The following is a 19807-nucleotide window of genomic DNA, read 5'->3' as shown; positions in this document are numbered from 1 at the left end:
CCCAGTTTTGTAGGGGTGATGCTCGAAGCTCAGCGTGTGAGGCACAAGTGATGCAGTGAGGTCTGTGGTGGCTTCCCTGTTGGGATCTTCATTCATGAGTAGGAAATGGCACCGATGCTGGGGCTGGCTGAGCAGGAGCTGCCCCAGCAGTGTGACTCTTGGTGTGTGTTTTTGTCAGCCCATGACTTGGGTGCTTCCACAAACACGTGGGGCACGATAGATGCTGGGGAGCACATCTCCAGCGGGAGCAGCGTGGCGGGGGCGAGCCAAACCCTTGAGCTAACCCCCGTGGCTTTCCACTTCTCCTCTGCCTATGCAGTGCAGCAGCTTCTGTAGAGTATCTGTCCCACATTATGGTGGTTTACAGCCCGGCTATAAACATTTGCTTCTGTTTGAAATACAACAAATATAAGCGGAAATCTGCTGCCTGCTTTATGCGTCCTGGTGAAAAAAAGAGAGAGAGCAGTCGGCGTTTGTGCAGAGGCCAGGCCAGCCCTCTCCTTGCAAAGCAGAGTGTTTACATGGCTGCAGAGTGCAGTGGAGCACGCTGCTGATTTACAGTGGTGCAAAGGAAAAGAAAGCAGAGAAGCCAGGAATGTGGAAGGGAATGATACGCCCCTGGCCCTGGAAATGAAGACGCAGCCCCTGGCACCGCAGCTCCTGAGCGCCTCGACTGAGCTACTTTTAAACCAGGCCAAATGCTGAGTCGGTGACTCACGCTGCATAGGGCCAGATATTTGAACTCCTCTTCTTAAAGGTCTCCTAGCAGGGCTTCTGGGACCGTGAGTTTCTTCTCGTGAGCGAGGCTAGCAGCAGCAGTGTGCCAGGTTTGTTTTGCTAAGTCTGTCATAGCTGCTCCCAGAATTCAGCCAGGATTAGGGTGGTGTTGAATGACCTGGACAAGCTGAAGGGCTGGGAAGAATTGAACCTTGGGCAGTTCAACAAGGGCAAGTGTAGAGTTCTGCACCTGGGGAGGAATATCCCCCTGCACCAGTAAGGGTGAGGGGTTGACCTGCTAGGAAACAGCTCTGCAGAGTGGCACTTGGGAGTGCTGGGGGTCAAGCTGTCCACAAACCAGCAATTGGTCCTTGTGGCCAAGAAGGACAATGGTCTCCTGGGGTGCATTCAGAAAAGTGTGGCCAGCAGGTGAAGGAAGGTTGTCCTGCCCCTTTTCTCTGTGCTAGTGAGGCCACATCTGGAGTACTGGGTCCAGTTCTGGGCTCCCCAGTTCAAGAGAAACAGGGAACTACTGGAGAGAGTCCAGTGGTGGCTGTGAAGGTGAGGGGACTGAAGCGTCTTTCTGATGAGGAAAGGCTGAGAGCCCTGGGCCTGTTTAGGCTGCAGAGGATCTGGTCAACGCTCATCAATATCTAAAGGGTGGAAAACAAGAGGATGGGACCATTCCCTTTTCAGTGGTGCCCATCAATAGGGCAAGGGCCAACAGAGGCACAAACTGGAACCCAGGAGGTTCCATCTGAACAGGAAGAGAAAATTCTTTGCTATTTGCCAGAGCTCTGGAGGAGACTTCCCAGAGACCAGCAGACTTCCCAGGCAACCAGCACCAGAACAAGAGGACACAGTCTCAAGCTGCAGCAGGGGAAGTTTAGGCTGGAGGTGAGGAGAAAGTTCTTCACAGAATGAGTTGTTAGCCATTGGAATGTGCTGCCGAGGGAGGTGGTGGAGTCACCGTCCCTGGAGGTGTTCAAGAGGGGATTGGACGTGGCACTTGAAGCCATGGTTTAGTAGCCATGAGGTGTTGGGTGACAGGTTGGACTGGATGATCTCTGAGGCCTTTTCCAACCTTATTGATTATATGATTCTATGATTGTGAAGTCTCCTTCTCCAGAGAGATTCCAAACCCACCTGGGCATCATGAGGCTGGGCAAGCTGCTGTGGGTGACCTTGCTTGAGCAGGGAGGTCAGACTAGGTGATGTCCATGCTGGGACTCTGGGGTGATTTGGTGCTAGATGATGGAAAGAATACCCTTGACCTAAGAGGTTACAGGGGGGGAAGGAGCTTCCCTTCCCCTCTATTGGGTTGGGTTCCCAGCAGTTTGGGGCTGGTTTGGGGGGTCAAGGCTGGCAGCATTTGGGAAGGGGTTATTATTTGCCCAGCTGCACATCTTTATTCATAACATGCTCATTGTTCCTCACATTTTGCATATTTCATTGTGAGGAGCGGGGCTGGGAGCTGGGGAGTGTGGTGGGGGTGGCTGGGGAGGGGGGGGGGGGGGAAGCAATCTCCACATCTCCCAGAGCTGGGCTGCTCCTTTCTGTGGGCTGCAGCAGGAGCCCCGTGGCTGGCAGGATGTTCACATCTGGGGCCGATTTGTGGACAATGGAGCACCATCCACTGGCTGCACACGGACGAGCTGTGACAACTTGACAGCCTGCCCAGGAATTCAGACCCAACGGTTGCTCTCCAAAGCGCTCAGAGTTGTCTGATCCAGCGCTAGTGGCGGGGGAGGGGGGGATGGGATCAGAATTTCAAAGGCAGGGAAATAAAAGAAAAGTTGCCTCTTTTTTTTTTTCCTGTCTCTCTCTTTTTTTTTGGCATTGGTGATGAGTGGCATTCAAGCCTCCCTTCATCTGGTGAGAGAGGCCTTTGGGACTGGGAACAGCAGGAACAGGCACACTTCAAAGCCAGGCAGGGTGCTGGTCTAGGATGTTCCTCTGCCCTCTCGGCTCTTGTCTGGTCTCTCACTCTGGTCCCTGCCTGCATGCTGCCTGTGGCCAGATGTGCAGCAAGAGGCTCTCCTCCTCCTCTTCTTGCTTGGATGCTCTGGGCTCACTGGCATTCTGCTTGGGCACCCTGGGGTTCTGCCATAGAAGGTGATGTGGGCAGGAGGGGCTTCAGCCACTTCAGCTTACTCCAGAGGAAAATATCTCTTCCTGTTCTCAACTGTCCTGCGGGACAAAGGTTCTGCATCATCCCAAACCATAAAATGCTTTTGGTTGGAAGAGACATTTAAGATTATTGAGTCCCATCAGGAACCCAGCAGTGCTGAGTCATCACTAAACCATATTCCTCAGCATCTACACAGCTTTTCAGTCCCTCCAGGGATGGTGACTCCACCGCCTCCCTGGGCAGCACATTCCAATGGCCAACCTCTCTCTCTATGAAGAATTTCTTCCTACCATCCAGCTTAAACTTCCCCTGGCACAGCTTGAGACTGTGTCCTCTTGTTCTGGTGCTGGCTATCTGGGAGAAGAGACCAACCCCCACCTGGCTACAACCTCCCTTCAGGGAGTTGTAGGGAGCAAGAAGGTCTCCCCTGAGCCTCCTCTTCTCCAGGCTAAGCAACCCCAGCTCCCTCAGCCTCTCCTCCCAGGGCTGTGCTCCAAACCCCTCCCCAGCTTTGTTGCCCTTCTCTGGACACCTTCCAGCAACTCAACATCTTTCCTAAACTGAGCAAGAAGGTCTTCCCTCAGCCTTCAGGCTGAGCAACCCCAGTTCCATCAGCTGCTCCTCAGACTTGTGCTCTGGACCATAACCACAGCCAACAGCAGTGCAGTGCGGCACACTCTGTCCGTACAGCGAGGTGACAGGCTCCTGAGGTGGCTTGGTGACTCCTCAACCCCTCCTTTGGCTCAGGACATCAATCTGCACCATGTGCTGATTACCCCTTCCCCTCACTGGTCCCTCTGCCCAGCAGCCTGGAGAAGGAGAACACCTGGCTCTGAGCAGAGGAGATGCCATCTCTCCTTGAAGACGCTCTGAGGCTGCTCTGCTGCTCCACAGGACACGTGCTGCATCGCTTCCCTCCCTTTGGTGCAGCAACCTGGTGTAAGTAGGTCTGAGCAAGCCTGACAAAATGCAGGGGGGACCTAAATTCCATTACCTTGCACACCAGTGCTGAATCTGACCCTGGGGATTAATTAGATAAACAACCATCCTGTACAGTCCCTTACATCAACCTACAAGCAAGGCTCCATTAAGGATTACGTTGTCACTAACCTAAGCCCTTAGTGATTTAATTAGACAATTAGAGGGTGCTTGGGAAGGCTCCTGGAGTAACCAGAGATATTAACACCATTTGTATTTATATTTAATGGCAGCACAGAAGGGAGTTTAATTATTCTGAGGCTTGCTCATCTTTAAACTTCCAAAGAGGAAATTCTCTTCTGGCTGCAGCAGGCTCGCAGGTGCTGTCACAAGCATTGTCTTGGGCACACCCTGGGGCCAAAACCTCTTTTCCAGCAAACCTGTTTGTCTCCTTGGCAATGTGCTTTGTTGGTGTCCATGCCATGGATAGCTGCAGGAGGAATGGGAACAAGCCCTGGGCTGGCTGGATCTGAGCAGAGGTAAGTAGCAGGGGTCATCCCCCGTGGTAACACGGACAGAAAGTTGTGTGCAGTGGTGCTCAGGGTGGTGAAATCCACGGCAGGCTCCATAGCTGCACGTGGGAGAGTGATGGGTGTGTTCCCTGCTGCTCAGCACTCTGTAAGGAGCAGGATGTTCATTGCCATGGTGAGCAAGGTGCTGGGCAGAGCCTCGAATGGGCACAATAAGCCCTGTCCTCAGGTGGGTCCTCTGCAGCATCCGTGGCTGTGGGCAGCTAGAATAGAACAGAATAGAATAGAATAGAATAGAATAGAATAGAATAGAATAGAATAGAATAGAATAGAATAGAATAGAATAGACCAGGTTGGAAAAGACCTTCAAGATCATCGAGTCCAACCTATCACCCAACACCATCTAATCAACTAAACCATGGCACCAAGCACCCCATCCAGGCTCTTCCTAAACACCTCCAGTGATGGGGACTCCACCACCTCCCTGGGCAGCATATTCCAATGGCCAATCTCTCTCTCTGTGAAGAATTTCTTCCTAACATCCAGTCTGAACCTCCCCTGGCACAGCTTGAGACTGTGTCCTCTTGTTCTGGTGCTGGTTGCCTGGGAGAAGAGACCAACCCCCTCCTGGCTACAACCTCCCTTCAGGTAGTTGTAGAGAGCGTAGTTGTAGAGAGCAGTAACAGTAACAGCTTGGTAACATCAAATAGAACCTGGTGACTAGGGAGAGCCCTTGGCTCATGTCAGCTGCAGCTTCACGTTGGGGATGAGCTGCAATCTCAGCAGGAGGAAAGTCTTTGTCTCAGCACCGGGTAGCTCTCAGCCCCCTCCTCATCAATCCCAGCCATGTACCCTTCCTCCCTGCTCTCCTAAAGATGCCATCCTTGCAATCTCCCTGCTGATAATTCTATTTTCACTGTATTACAGCCCTGGTAACACAATTAAGCCTAAATAATATAGATGAAGTGGAGAGTAATTCGATTTGCTAACTAATGTTTGAGTGAAGTAGATGTTTTCTTTCCCCCTGTTTTGATGAATCCACAGCTGACTAAACCCACACCCCTTCCTCCACTCCCCTGTCCTATAGTGAAAAGTGGATGCAGAGGAATGATTCACCAGAGGGATGGATCCAGACTTCAGGGAAATGAGAGGATGTTTGCTTTGGTTTGTGTGTGGTAGGGCTGAGGCCCTCTTGGGAGCTCTGTGAATGGGATGCCCTCAGATAATCAAAGACAATGAGGAGAAGTGGGGTCAATGAGCCATTCAATCAAAGCATAAGGCAAATGATACATTGAGCAGCTCCAGAAAGGGGTAATTTGACCACTGGTGCAGAGAGCCATCTGGTCATGGGGAAGAGGAGAGGAGGATGTGCGTGTGTGTGTGTGTGCCAGGCTCTGAGATGGGCACCTCCGGGGTGGAGGTGAGCTCTGAGACTGGCATTGCTGGGATGGAGGTGAGCTGGAGGCTTCAAGCCACTGCTTGTTCTCTGCACAGAGCCTCACTCCACACATGCACACAGCCTGATTTAGATGGAAGAGAGGCAGTGCTGGCCTTTAAATGTATGAAAAATTCTTCTTTGGATCCTAAAGAGTAGATGTTTGTGTGTGACCTGGTTTTCCAGGGGCTGATTAACTGGTGATGGGCTTGGTGAGCTGATGCTGAGGGATATTGCACAGAGTTATTCAGGGTCAGGACTTTGGCTTGTTGTGTTCCTCTTTTCCATTTGCAAAGGGCAAAAAATATGAGCAGGGAGCTCACCAATCCTGTGTAAATAAGAAATAAGAAAGGAAAAATAGAACTGCAGGGAGCAGCTTCCTCTCCTGTGTTCACTCTGCCTTTTTCAGGCAAGTCTGCTGCTCACCCTCACAACCTCCAAGCTCTCCCTAAGCACCCATGTCCCACTAAGCCAAGAACTGGGTCCAGTAAGCCAGGAACCAGTTCACACTCAGGCTACCACCTGGGGATGGTCCAGTTTCCATGGCATGGGGGAATCTCTTCCTCAACCCAACCTGCAGCAGTGGCCAGGCTCTGCCAGCTCAGAGCAGTGCCCTGGGAAGGGCTTTCAAGAGGTATTTTGCAAATCCTTTTCATTTTCTGATCACTGAAAGATGCAAAAGGTTAGGTTTGAAGGAAGAAAAGCCAACATCAGTATGTGGCCTTGAGGGGATGCACAAAGTCCAGAGCCCTTCCTGTGCTGAGCAATGATGGCTAGCCCATTTATTCAGAAGGGTTAATGCTGGTCTGGACCAAGCCCCTCCTGCACAGCAGCAGCAAGCAGAGGCAGGGAGGGAGCTGAAGCAGGAATTGATGGTTAGGTGGAGGCAGGGGAAATGCCAGGATGCATTATTCAAAGTAGATGTGCTCCCCAGGCTGTCAGATGAGGAAGTAAATGGGGAGCACAGCCTTTTTCATGTGGGTTCTGGTCCTGGTTGCAAGGAGTCAGGCTGGGATTAACTGTCCTGCTGGAAAAGGGCCAGGAGAACAGCCTCTTGCAGGGTGTCTGAGCTCTCTTTACCAGGGACCCTGGCTGGAGCCAGCTGGGCAGGTGGTCAGGGAGGCAGAAGTGGGGCTTAGATGTGCTTTCCAGTGCTCCCAGTGCCCCTGGATGGGTTGGTGTGTGGGTGGGCAAGGTTCTCTCTGCCAGATCTGCTTTTCCATGTCCTTCTGCCTTCCATACCCTGAGCTTGGTGGGTCTCAGCTGTGAAAGCAGCTGCAGCCCCCCTGCTCAAGAGGGCAGAGACACTCTTAAAGCCTCCCACAGCTGCTCTGGCTGCATGGACAGTCCAAGGGTGCTGAGCTGTGGGCCTCTGCCACACCATGGTGGTGTCCCTATGCCCTGCTCATCCTATCAGTGTGGAGACCCCAGTGCAGGCACAGCTCAGGGTTGAGCACGTTCCCAGAGGAGGTGGTTGAAGCCACCTTGCTCAGGAGGAGCAGAAAGCTCAGCTGAGCTGTGGAAGGGGCCTCAGAGCCAAAGGAAGAGCTCTAGCTTGCTTTGTCCGCTGCTGTAGGAGCACGTGAAAGTGGTGATGTCCAGATGAACATCTGCTTGGGATTCAGCCTGGAGCTGAGGGCTCTTCTGTCTCTTATTCCAGGCTAAAAAATGACGTGTGCTCCCCCCACATCCTACCTTAGCTGCGAAATGCCCCACAGCAGCACGGGGAGGGACTGGATTTCACACTGCAAGTGGGATGGGGAGGTTTCACAGCAGCATGCTCGTTCCTGCCTGAAGTGGAGAGATCCTGCATGGCTCCCACGAGTTCTGTCCCTCGCAGCAAAGATGGAGTGGGTTTACCACAGGGCTGGGATGATGGATAGTGAGGACAACAAGGAGGGAGGAGGAAAGGCTTCACGCTCGGTTCATCTCCTCGGCAGACGGCGCCAAGGCACGGAACTCCTGGATGGGAACTCCACTGCTGGGAACCTGAGCTACTGCTGAGCAAACCCTCCTGCTGCTGGTGATGGAGCAGCTGAGGCCAGGCTGGATGCAGAGGGTGCTGGGGGTGAGGTGCTGGCTGACAAAGCGCCCATCTGAGCAGACACTGGCTCTGCTGAGTGCGCTTCAGCGCTCCCGGCTTTGAGGCTGCAAGCTCGGAGCTTGGAGAGCAGGAGCTCACTGCAAGCATTGACCTAGATGGTTGCACTGGGATTGCAGCTCTGCAGCAGGGAGGCAGAAACTGGCTGCTTTTGTTTACCTCTGCACTGATCTTAATTCCCTCTCTTCTCCTCCCAGGGCTGGAGCTGCTCTTTTCTTCCCAGTGTTTGCTCTTGGTGTCTTGTAGTCGGCTGGTGGCCCCAAGGACTCAGCTGTCCACCACAGTTCTCACCTGCAGAGCCTGCGTCCCCATGGAGTAGTGCCAGGCTTGGAGGGTTTCCAAAGGAGCAGGGCCCTGCAGCCATGCAGCTGGGGACCAACAGCCTGTGGGGACAGCTCTGCCAGCTGGGAACACCGGGAAAACTCACCAGCTGAGTGTCACCTCCCTCCTGCCTTCATCCCCGTGGTAAGTAGATGAGGGTGGTGTGAGCAGGACAGTGCCCAGGGCTCTCCACGGCTCAGCAGTGCCATGGTTGAAGCAGCCACCATCCTCTGGTCCTCTCCCAGGTGTGGGTCATGCCACAGCCAAGCACCTGCAGAGCTCCCTAGCCCTGGTAGCTCTTGTCTGGGGCTTCCAGGATAGACTGGAGGGGGAGCATGGAGCTTCTCCAGTGCAGTAGGGTCACAGGGCTCTGTGGAGCTCAGCCCCAGCATCCTCTGCTCCTCTCCCATGTGTAGAGGGTGTGGATCACAGAACTGCCAAGTGCCTGCATGGTTCCCCAGCCCTGCTAGCTCTTGACTAAGGGCTTCAGGGGAGGCTGGAGGGTGAGTAAGGAGCTTCCTCCATGCTGTACTGCAGGGAGAAAGTCTGGGGGCACCATCAAAATTTGTCTTCCCCCTAAGCTTTGTCTTCCAGCCAGGTATGAACTTCTGCCATCATGGCAGCCTCTGTCCCTTCCACCTTTCTCTTGGCAGTCAAGTTGTTAATAAGCTTCCTTTTGCTATGATTCCATCTAAATTACTATTTTAAAACAACTACAGATGTGCTAAATTGGCTCAGCATAATAGGATGAGATGGAGAATAAAGTTTTCCCCAGTGGGCTGTCGCCAGCACAGGTAATTTATTACCTGGGTGGCTAATTATATGCTTCTCAGCTTTCTAGGGTGAAAACATCTTGATATTTCCTAGTTAAGGAGCCCTGACACCAGTGAAATGACCAGACATGTGAATAGGAAACATGGTGATTAAGTACCTGAGAGATGAAGAATGCAAAGGAAAAGGCATTCTGCAGCCAGAAAAAATGAACTGTGTGATTTCCCTCAGCACCTTGGGGGAGCAGGGAAGGGCTGGACCTCTCCTAACTCCAGCCAATTCAGGCACTTTGTGCATGAAAACTGCAGCTAACTGAATTCCAAGATGGGAAAAGAAAAAAAAACAAAACAACAAAACCTAAACCAACAACCACCCTGCTGCAAATGAGAGAGAAGAAATTGTTTCACGAGTTCTGCATGTGGCCTTGGGAGCTTCAGGGGATGGGGCCAGAGGGAAGGAGAAAGGATCACAGGGTTGCAGGATGCCAGGGGTTGGAAGGGACCTCTGGAGATCAGCCACTCCAAGGCCCCTGCCAGAGCAGGACCACAGAATCCAGCTCAGGTCACACAGGAACACATCCAGAAGGCTCTGGAAAGTCTCCAGAGAAGGAAACTCCACAACCTCTCTGGGCAGCCTACTCCAGTGCTCTGTGACCCTCACAGTAAAGAAGTTCCTCCTCATGGTGAGGTGGAACCTCCTGTGCTGTAGTTCACATCCATTGCCCCTTGTCCTATCACAGGGAGCAAGTGAGCAGAGCCTGTCCCCTCCCTCTTGACCCTCAGCCCTCAGATATTGATAGACATTGATTAAATCCTCTCTCAGTCTTCTCTCCAGACTGAACAGCCCCAGGCCTCTCAGCCTCTCCTCACAGGGCAGTGCTGCAGTCCCTTCAGCATCCTGGTAGCTCTCCATTGGACTCTTTCCAGCAGATCCCTGTCCCTCCCGAACTGAGGAGCCCAAAACTGGACACAATATTCTGGGTGTGGCCTCACCAGGGCAGAGTAGAGGGGAAGGAGAATCTCTCTCATTCTGCTGGACACACTCTTAATGCACCCCAGGATCCCATTGGCCTTCTTGGCTGCAAGGGCACGTTGCTGACCCATGGAGAACTTGTTATCCACCAGCACTCCCAGGTCCTTCTCCAGAGGGCTGCTCTCCAGCAGATCACCTCCTAACCTGTACTAGTGCAGTTTATTCTTCCTTCCCAGATGCAGGACTCTGCACTTATCCCTTCCACTCAGTGCTGGCTGCAGACCACCTCACTCTGCTGAATGCTCTCCACCCCACCAGGCAGCCAGGAGCTCCCCTGGGGTGAGAAGGTCCCAAAGGCTGTCCACAACTACCTGAAGGGAGGTTGTAGCCAGGTAGGGGTTGGTCTCTTCTCCCAGGCAAGCAGCACCAGAACAAGAGGACACAGTCTCAAGCTGTGCCAAGGGAAGTTTAGGCTGGAGGTGAGGAGAAAGTTCTTCACCGAGAGAATCATTCACCATTGGAATGTGCTGCCCAGGGAGGTGGTGGAGTCACCATCACTGGAGGTGTTTAGGAAGAGACAGGCTGGGGTGCTTGGTGCCATGGTTTAGTTGATTAGATGATGTTGGGTGATAGGTTGGACTGGATGATCTCAAAGTTCTTTTCCAACCTGGTTAATTCTATTCTATTCTATTCTATTCTATTCTATTCTATTCTATTCTATTCTATTCTATTCTATTCCATTCCATTCCACTCCACTCCACTCTGTTCTAATTCCATTCCATTCCATGCCATGCCATGCCAGTCTAGTCTAGTCTAGTCTAGTCTATTGCCACCATCTCAGGAGCCACGAAGAGCTCCTCACAGCCTGCTGTCTGCAGGCAGCAGCTGCTGTCCCCGTTTGCGTGGCGAGAAGCAGAGGGAAGGAGCAGGGCTGGGGGCCGCTCCCCTTCGCGATTAGCGTGATGGAACGCGGTGTTTGCTTAGTTAATGTGTTGGAGACAAGGTAGCTTATAAAGCACACAATCTGTCCAAGGCTGCAAAAACGGGCCCATTTCCACAGCACTTAAAATCTATGGCGTGAGGCAAATCCCATCTAGAAGAGAGATGCCTCCTTGAACAGCTTCTGTCAGCCCGTCACGGCGCGGAGCCGGGCGGCCCGGCCTGCTTTATGGAGGAGTCGCGGCGCAAAAGCGAGCTACAAAGCCTGGCAGGAGTTTCTTTATACCCAGACAAGTTGGTTTAATTCCCTAGCCCTGGGAGCTCATGTCTGGGGGTTCTAGGATAGGCTGGAGGGGGAGCATGGAGCTTCTCCAGTGCAGTGGGGCTCACAGGGCTCTCTGGGGCTGTAGTCGGCTGGTGGCCCCAAGGACTCAGCTGTCCACCACAGTTCTCACCTGCAGAGCCTGCATCCCCATGGAGTAGTGCCAGGCTTGGAGGGTTTCCAAAGGAGCAGGGCCCTGCAGCCATGCAGCTGGGGACCAACAGCCTTTGGGGACAGCTCTGCCAGCTGGGAACACCGGGAAAACTCACCAGCTGAGTGTCACCTCCCTCCTGCCTTCATCCCCGTGGTAAGTCGATGAGGGTGGTGTGAGCAGGACAGTGCCCAGGGCTCTCCAGGGCTCAGCAGTGCAATGGTTGAAGCAGACACCATCCTCTGGTCCTCTCCCAGGTGTGGGTCATGCAACAGCCAAGCACCTGCAGAGTTCCCTAGCCCTGGTAGCTCTTGTCTGGGGCTTCCAGGATAGACTGGAGGGGGAGCATGGAGCTTCTCCAGTGCAGTGGGGATCACAGGGCTCTCTGGGGCTCAGCCCCAGCATCCTCTGCTCCTCTCCTATGGGTAGAGGGTGTGGATCATGCAACTGCCAAGTGCCTGCATGGCTTCCCAGCCCTGCTAGCTCTTGACTAAGGGCTTCAGGGGAGGCTGGAGGGTGAGTATGGAGCTTCCCCCATGCTGTACTGCAGGGAAAAAGTCTGGGGGCACCATCAAAATTTGTCTTCCCCCAAAGCTTTGTCTTCCAGCCAGGAATGAACTTCTGCCATCATGGCAGCCTCTGTCCCTTCCACCTTTCTTTATACCCAGACAAGCTGGTTTGGGTAGAGGCTGCCTCCTGGGGCTGGGTGGGTTGGTGGGGGAGTTTTGTTGCTGCTTTTGGCCCATCCCTTGTGCTGGCTTTGAAAGCTGCTTGCAGTGCAGGTTGTAGTGCTCTGAGTAGGTCCCATGGCTAGTGGGAAGGGGCTGAAGCCCACCTGTCCCCCAGAGGCTCACCCTGGGCTTTGATCTTCCTGTGAGGCCATAAAATGAGACCCAGGCTTCAAGACCCAAATCTTCCCCATCCAGCAACAAGGATGTGCCTGCTTCTACCTGAGACATTTCTCCACCCTGGTTACCAGTGCAAAACACCCCAGATCACCCCAGGAAACCAGCCCAGGGGCAACACAGCCCTCAAGGGAGAAGTACAGCACAGGGACACTCAAATGTCACCCTGAGCAGACACTTCTCATGAAGGAGGTTCATGGAGCTCCTCTGACTTTGTAACAGCAGCGGGGATCTGGCTGACACTGGCTGGGAAGGGTCCCTACACTGACACTGCTTAGGATGGGTCCCCACAATGACATCTCCTGGGAAGGGTCCCCAGCTTGTCCCTGGCTTTCTGCAGGGGTGGAGCAGTGAGATGAGCATTTTTCTCTTGGCACCCTCCAGTCCATGTAATACAGTAGGGAAGGATGATGCTGGGTGAAGCCTACCTCTGGCCATGTCCAGGGGCTGGATGCATCTCAGTGGTGCTTGAGATGTGGAGCAGTTTGGAACAGTTTGGGTTGGAAGGAACTTTTAAAGGTTATCTAGTCCAGGCCCCCCTGCAATGAGCAGGGACAGCCTCAACTAGATCAGGTTGCTCACAACCCCACCCAACCTGGCCTGGAATGGTTCCAGGGATGGGAATCAATCCTGGGAGTTCCAGGATGGGATCCCCACTGCTCTTATCCTGTAACCCTGGTCGCCTAACCGAGGTTACTGCAGGAATCCCTCAGGTGTTGCCTGACCTGTGGCTTGTGGCGACTCGGAGTTTGCCCTGCTCCACAGAGCCCCTAAAGCTGGGAGTGAAGAGGAGGTCTCCGGCGAGGGCTGATAAAAGGGAGAAGCTGGAAACAAGGTGTTTGCAGTGTGAAAGGGGCCTCATTCTCAGGGATGAAAGGCAAAGCCCTGCCCGCGCCGTCGGACCGCGCAGCATCTCCCGAAGCTCTGGGCTTAGGCTGCTTTAGCCTTCAACTCCTTCCGTAATGAGAAATTAATTAGCCTTGTAGTTCCTGCCTGGGAACTTGTAAACACGCAGCAGTCGTGCCTGTCACTCCCCCTCCCCCCCCAGTCCCATCCCACCCCCCCTTCCCCACGGGGGAGTCCAAGATATCTGACAAAAAAAACCACTCGAGAACAAAGCAGCTCGGCTAATGCAGGGAATTATCAGGAAGCCTGTAGCAGGGTTGAGATAATAAGCCTTAAATAGCAGCTTGATTGTGCTTCCTCCAGAGGCTTCACAGGCTCCCTCTCACCCTGCAGTGAGCAGTGAGGGGCTCTGGGCCACCAAGACCCCCAGGCTTGGCACCTGGGGACGTCCTCGCTGGGATGCTGGTGCGGAGAGGATGGAGCTGCTGGCTCCCTTGCTTGGCATTTGGGAAGGGAAAAGGGGAAAGCACTGGGGTGGGTGGGTGAGTGGTCTGTGCTGCCATGTCCTTGCTGTGATGGCCTCCAGCTTCTGGGGCACCATGGCCATAGTACAGAGGTAGTAAAAGAAGTGGAAACGTGAGGTGGGAAGTTCAGGCTGGAGGTGAGGAGAAAGCTCTTCACAGAGAGAGAGATTGGCCACTGGGATGTGCTGCCCAGGGAGGTGGTGGAGTCACCATCCCTGGAGGTGTTCAAAAAGGGGTTGGGTGAGACATTGGAGCCATGGTTTAGCTGTCAGGAGGTGTTAGGTATGAGGTAATAGGTTGGACTTGATCTCTGAGGTCTTTTCCAACCTGGCTGGTTCTATGCTTCCCTGCTGACACATTTCCCCCCTCCCCTCCCCCCTAGTACAGTTAGTTTACAGCACAGGAGTTTCCTACCCTGGAGGAGGGGTGGTTTCCACAGCAGGGAGCACCAGTGGCAAGGGGAAACCTTCCCATGCTTAACATCAAACCTCTCTCCTCTGATGCTCAGCTGCTGGGGCCGGGAGGACTACTGGTTTGTCCTCATTTCCTCGTGGAGGAAATGTTCCCTTCCCAAGATGACTTGTAGCCACTTCAGGGATGAGTCATGACTTTGTGTGTAAGCAAAATGCTGGAGCATAATCATAAATAAATAACTCTGGCTTCACACACTGGAAATTAAATGCATCCTCTCCTTGTTTGTGCTGCACCATGATTCATGCTGCTGCTTCCTGCTCTAGTTCTCATTTGAAGCCAGGTTTTGAAGCCCAGCAGGGTACTCTGTGCTGTTTGCCCGTGCTGCACTTCTGATTTGTCCTCTGATACTGCTTCAAGAGCATCCTTTGCCCATGTGTTTGGTGTTAATAACAAATTCCCCTGCCTCCTGTGCTTCCTCCTTTCGCCGTGGCCTTGCAGGGCTGGTGGCGGTGACAGGCGTGAAGGCGCTGGGCTGCAGGCTGCTCCACATCTGCACTTCACCAGCTCACCTCCAGCTGCAGCCACAGCTGGGAAGTCACTGCCCAGGGCAGGCTAAGAGGAGCCAAAGCTAAACCCAAGAGTGCACAGATCCATCTCATGTGTGTCTGTTGTGTGCTTCTTGCTGGTCCCACTTAGTCCTTTTCCCCAGCCCCCCTCTTCCCTGCTCTCCTGAGCCGAGCTTTGAGATGGGTCAAACTCTTCAAATCTCCTCAAAGCCTTTTTTTGTTTCTTCATCAGGATGATTTCCATCTGGAACAGTTCCCCAGACTGGGACAAGCAGCTGAGACCATGGTGGATCTGCCATCTGAAGTAGACCATAAAGATCTGCCTGCCCAAAGCACCGTGGCCATGAGCTTCCCTTCTGCCTTGCTTTGGGCATCACCTCTAGAAGCATAAAACACTCAGGTGTAGAGGGAGCAGGTGAGAGTGTCTCATGCCTCAGGCTTCCCTGCAATCACAGAGTCATAGAATCATAGAATCAATAAGGTTGGAAAAGACCTCAAGGATCATCAAGTCCAACCTGTCACCCAACACCTCATGACTACTAAACCATGGCACCAAGTGCCACATCCAGTCCCCTGTTGAACATCTCCAGGGATGGTGACTCCACCACCACCCTGGGCAGCACATTCCAATGGCTAACAACTCTTTCTGTGAAGAACTTTCTCCTCACCTCCAGCCTAAACCACCCCTGGCACAGCTTGAGACTATGTCCTCTTGTTCTGGTTCTGGGTGCCTGGGAGAAGAGACCAACCTCTGCCTGGCTACAACCTCCCTTCAGGTAGTTGTAGAGAGCAAGAAGGTCTCCCCTGAGCCTCCTCTTCTCCAGGCTAAGCAACCCCAGCTCCCTCAGCCTCTCCTCACAGGGCTGTGCTCCAGACCCCTCCCCAGCCTCCTTGCCCTTCTCTGGACACATTCAAGAGTCTCAATGTCCTTCTTAAATTGAGGGACCCAGAGCCTCCTCCTCTTCCTCACCTCTCTTCCCACAGAAACACTTCTGTGATTCTGTGAGCTAGATCCTGGATCAGACCAAAAATCACATTACCCAGGGACGGATTTAGCATTCCAAGTCGGTGCTGGCTGAGGCTTGGAGATGGCTGCCCAGCCAAAAAGCATCCTGTTCAGGAGAGAGTCTGCTTCCTGCACAGCTGGTCCCCCACCTAAGCCCAGAGAGAGTGGTGACAGTGTGGGGTGATGCTGGGATTCATGCTCAGAGCTGGAATTGTTGCTGCCAGAGGAACTGGGATATTTGGGCTCCTAATCCCTCCCCCCAGCCACCCCTTGGCTCCTGGGTGTCTGCCTTGGCTGCAGAGCTCTTGGTTAGCAGCAGCTCAGGAAGGCTGGCTGGGTGAGGAGGTTAGCTCAGGCATCTGGGGTCACTTTAGGGTTACCCTACTCTTCATTTAGGCCAGAAAAAGAATAAGCCTCTTCCCCTGGGGTCAGAGGAGGAAAGGGTAAGGAAGAGGAGGCCTGAGCAGGTCTGTGAACAGCTGGTGCCTTTTTTTTTCACCGGTGTGTCCCAATCCACAGCAGGATGCATGGATTTGGGATGAGGACATGTGCTCTTGGCAAAGCAAGGCTGTAGGTGGCCTTGGTGGGTGCCAGAGCATGAGCTGGGGATGGCCACTCCACACTGGGAGAGGGGGGCAGAAAGGACCCAGGCAGTGGGTACATCCCTTCCACTCTCAGCATCTACCCTTGTTCTTGTCCTTTATTTTCCCCTGATGCCCCACTTGGGCAGCAGCAAGAGGAAGTTTAGCCTGGGAGGCAGAAGGTGGCCTCCTGCAGGAGCTCCTTAAATCCCTGTATTTGCTCCTGCCTGTGCTGTTTTTCCCATGCCATACTCTAAACCACAAAGCACTGGATTAATCCATCCCCTAAAGCTGAGCCTCCTGAGACCAGATCCTCCCTGTGATTTCCACTGTGCCAAGAAACCTCAGAGACCTTCTGGTGCATCCCAGTCCAAATCTCCTTCTTAAGTTAAATACCTGCAGTTGCCTGTTTTGGCAGGGCTCAGCTGCTAGACCTGCTCCCTGCAAAGCCAGGCTGGAGCATATCAAGCAGGGACCTTAACTCTTTCCCCAGCTGTCTGTAGCCCACAAACTGTAAAGCAGACACTGAGGTTACACCTCCACACCTTGCCAAGGGGATGCTGGTGACACTGGGATTGTTCTTTACTTTGTTAATGGATTCTAAAACTTGGAGGGATTCCCTGACAGTGGGAACTCTGCTGCAGGAGCTTCTATCTGTGGCTGTTGGCAGGGACCAAGCTCCCTCAGCATTCCTCAAGCTGGGTGGTTCACTCCATCTCACAGAGTCACAGATTGCATTGGGTTGGAAGGGACCCTCCAAGGTCATCTTGTCCAACCCTTCTGCAGTCAGCAGGGACATCTCCAACCAGATCAGGCTGCCCAGGGCCACATTGAGTCTGATCTTGTATGTCTGCAGGGATGGGGCCTCAACCACATCCCTGGGCAGCCTGTTCCAGTGTCTCACCACTCTCATTGTGCAGAACTTCCTCCTGACATCCAACCTAAATCTCCCCTGCTCCAGTTTCAAACCATTGCCCCTCAGCCTACAGTAAAGAACTTCCTCCTGACATCCAACCTAAATCTCCCCTGCTCCAGTTTCAAACCACTGCCCATCATCCTGCCACTGCAACCCCTTCTGAACAGTCCCTTCCCAGCTTTCCTATAGGTCCTCTTCAGATATTGAAATGTAGTTCTGAGGTCTCCCAGGAGCCTTCTCTTCTCCAGAATCTTATCTCCTCCAGGATCTCCTGTCTCAAAGACAGGGCAAGCCAAGCAAGACCTTTCCCACCATCTGGTGCCCCTCTGGAGGTGAACCATCTCCAGATCATGGACTAGAAGGCCAGTCTTCTGTCAGAACTCTCTGCCGATCCCAGAAGCCAAACAGGAGCTGAACCCCACTTTCAGGTGGGGTTAGCTGCCTGACCAGTCTGAATCCAATCTGTGGTCTTTGAAACTGACTCCTCTCTAAGTCCTGCTTTGTTTCTCTTTGTTTGGAACAGACCTGCTCCTGAAGTGAGAAGTGGACACACACAGACTAAACAGCCAGCATGAAACGGCAGCGCTCTCCTGCCTCGGGAGCAGCTGGAAGCTGGGCTGCACACCCACCTCTGCATCCCAAGCCAGGCTGCATGTGGAGATATCAAATTGCTGGGATGAAGAAGAAATCCACTTTCCTGCTGCCAATCTTTGTGGCATTCCAGCTCTGGTGTCTGCTTTTAGCCAAGGCAGGAGGAGACGATGCACTTTCCCCTTCTGAGATGTGGGGAAGGGGAAGCTGCCCAGCTCGCTGGCTCTGCAAAGCAGGGAGGCTTCCCCTCCTATCTTGCTGGGAAATTAAAGAAATCTTATGTTTTGGGATAAATCCAAGAGGCTTTGAAGTCCTGGGAGGAATCTGCTGGCCAGGCAAAGCCTCCTCTCTTTTTCTCTCTCTCTCCCAGGATTTCAAAGCGACGGCACTGGGATACGTCCAAGAAGAGGGCTCCTGTCTGCCCATAGCAAAGGGGTCTGTCCAGCTGTGCTGGGGATCACAGGCACAAGGGAGGTCGTGGTGGAAGAAGTTCTTTACAATGAAGGTAGTGGAACACTGGGAGAGGGTGCCCAGGAAAGTGGTTGAGTGGTCGAATATCTCCCATCCCTGGAAATATTCAAGGTGAGGCTCGACAGGGCTCTGAGCAACCTGATCTAGTTGAGGATGTCCCTGCTGAGTGCAGAGGGGGTTGAACTGGATGACCTTTGGAGGTCCCTTCCAACCCAGACCATTTTGAGATTCTATGGAATACCCCAGGGCCACAGGAAACAGCTAAACTCAGCTGCAGCCCAATCTTCCTGTGCTGAGCTTCACTCCCGTCTCAGCTGTCCCTCACTGAACCCCACAACGGTAGGGGTTGGAAGCAACCTTGCAGATCATCTAGTCCTGCAGGGGTCACCCAGAGCAGGGTGCCCAGGATCACACCCAGGCAGGCTTGCTTTTCTGTGGGTGGAATATCAGGAGAAAGTGGGCGAGCATCAAAGCCCAAGGCCCCCTCCTGGGTTTGGTCACGCTGGGGTCAGCAGAGGAACGAGAGACATCCTGAGCACATCCCTGAGCAAGATCCCCATCACGCTGTCAGTGGGCACTTGCAGCCGTGGCACAGGGTGGCCCTGGCTCCTTCTCCTTATCTGCCATGCTTCTCCTCCTTCCTTGAGCCACTTCTTTATCACATTGTGAGCATACCTTCCACTTGACTTAACACTAACATATGTACCGTCGACATTGCAGTAATGCCTTACAAATTAGCCAGGGCTGATTGAGAGATTATCTACTGGTTCCAGCTTCTCCCCCCCACTCCCCCCATCCCTGGCCCCCACCTCTTTGCATGGAGCAGGCTGGAGCAGGGGCTTGGTCCTGGGGAAGGGAGCTGGGGCCCTCTCCTGGTGCACCCTCCTCCCTGAGTTTATGGGAAGCATCCTTTTCTCCTTGCTCTGCTTCCTTTTTCTCTCTTTCTAGCTCAAGGACGTTTTGGGGTGCTGCAGTGAGGCAGCAGGGCATGACAACCCAGTGGGGGCTTATGGGGAAACCAGCATCCCAGCTCTGTGCCCAAGGTCACTGCAGGGATGAGAGAGGCTTCCCATGTCATAGGATCATAGAATCACTGTGATTGGAAGAGAGCTTTAAGTGCATCAGGCCCAACCACAAACCCAGCACTGCCAGCTCACCACCAAACCAAGTGCCTCAGCACCACATCTCCATGGGTTTTAAACCCCTCCAGGGACGGAGACTCCACCACCATCCTGGGCAGCCTGCTCCAGGCCTTGACAAACCTTTTAGGGAAGAAATTTTTCCTCATGTCCAACCTAAACCTGCCCTGGTACAACCTGGTGCAATCCTTTTGTCCTGTCACTTGTTCCTTTAGAGAAGAGGCTGACTCCCAGCTGGCTCTGGCTGCCGTTTATGGGGTGGTAGGGAGTGACAAGGTCTCCCCTAATCCTCCTTTTATCCAGGCTACACAGCCCCAGTTCCCTCAGCCACTCCTCACCAGACTTGTGCCCTTGACCCTTCCCCAGCTCCATTACCCTTCCTTGGACATGCCCCAGCACCTCAGTGTCCTTCTTGCATTCTTGTCCTCCAGCCTCACAGGCTTCCTCTGGGAAGCAGCCCTTGCCGGCACACAAAGCAGCATCCCTCAAGGGCGGGGGGTCAGAGGAGCAGAGACCTTCCAAGGCTCAACAGCTCATACC

Source organism: Melanerpes formicivorus, unplaced genomic scaffold (assembly GCF_026170545.1).
Source record: "Melanerpes formicivorus ecotype bairdi unplaced genomic scaffold, bMelFor1.0.p_v2 SCAF_249, whole genome shotgun sequence".
NCBI classification, from domain to species: Eukaryota; Metazoa; Chordata; class Aves; order Piciformes; family Picidae; genus Melanerpes; species Melanerpes formicivorus.
This window is presented reverse-complemented; position numbering follows the sequence as displayed.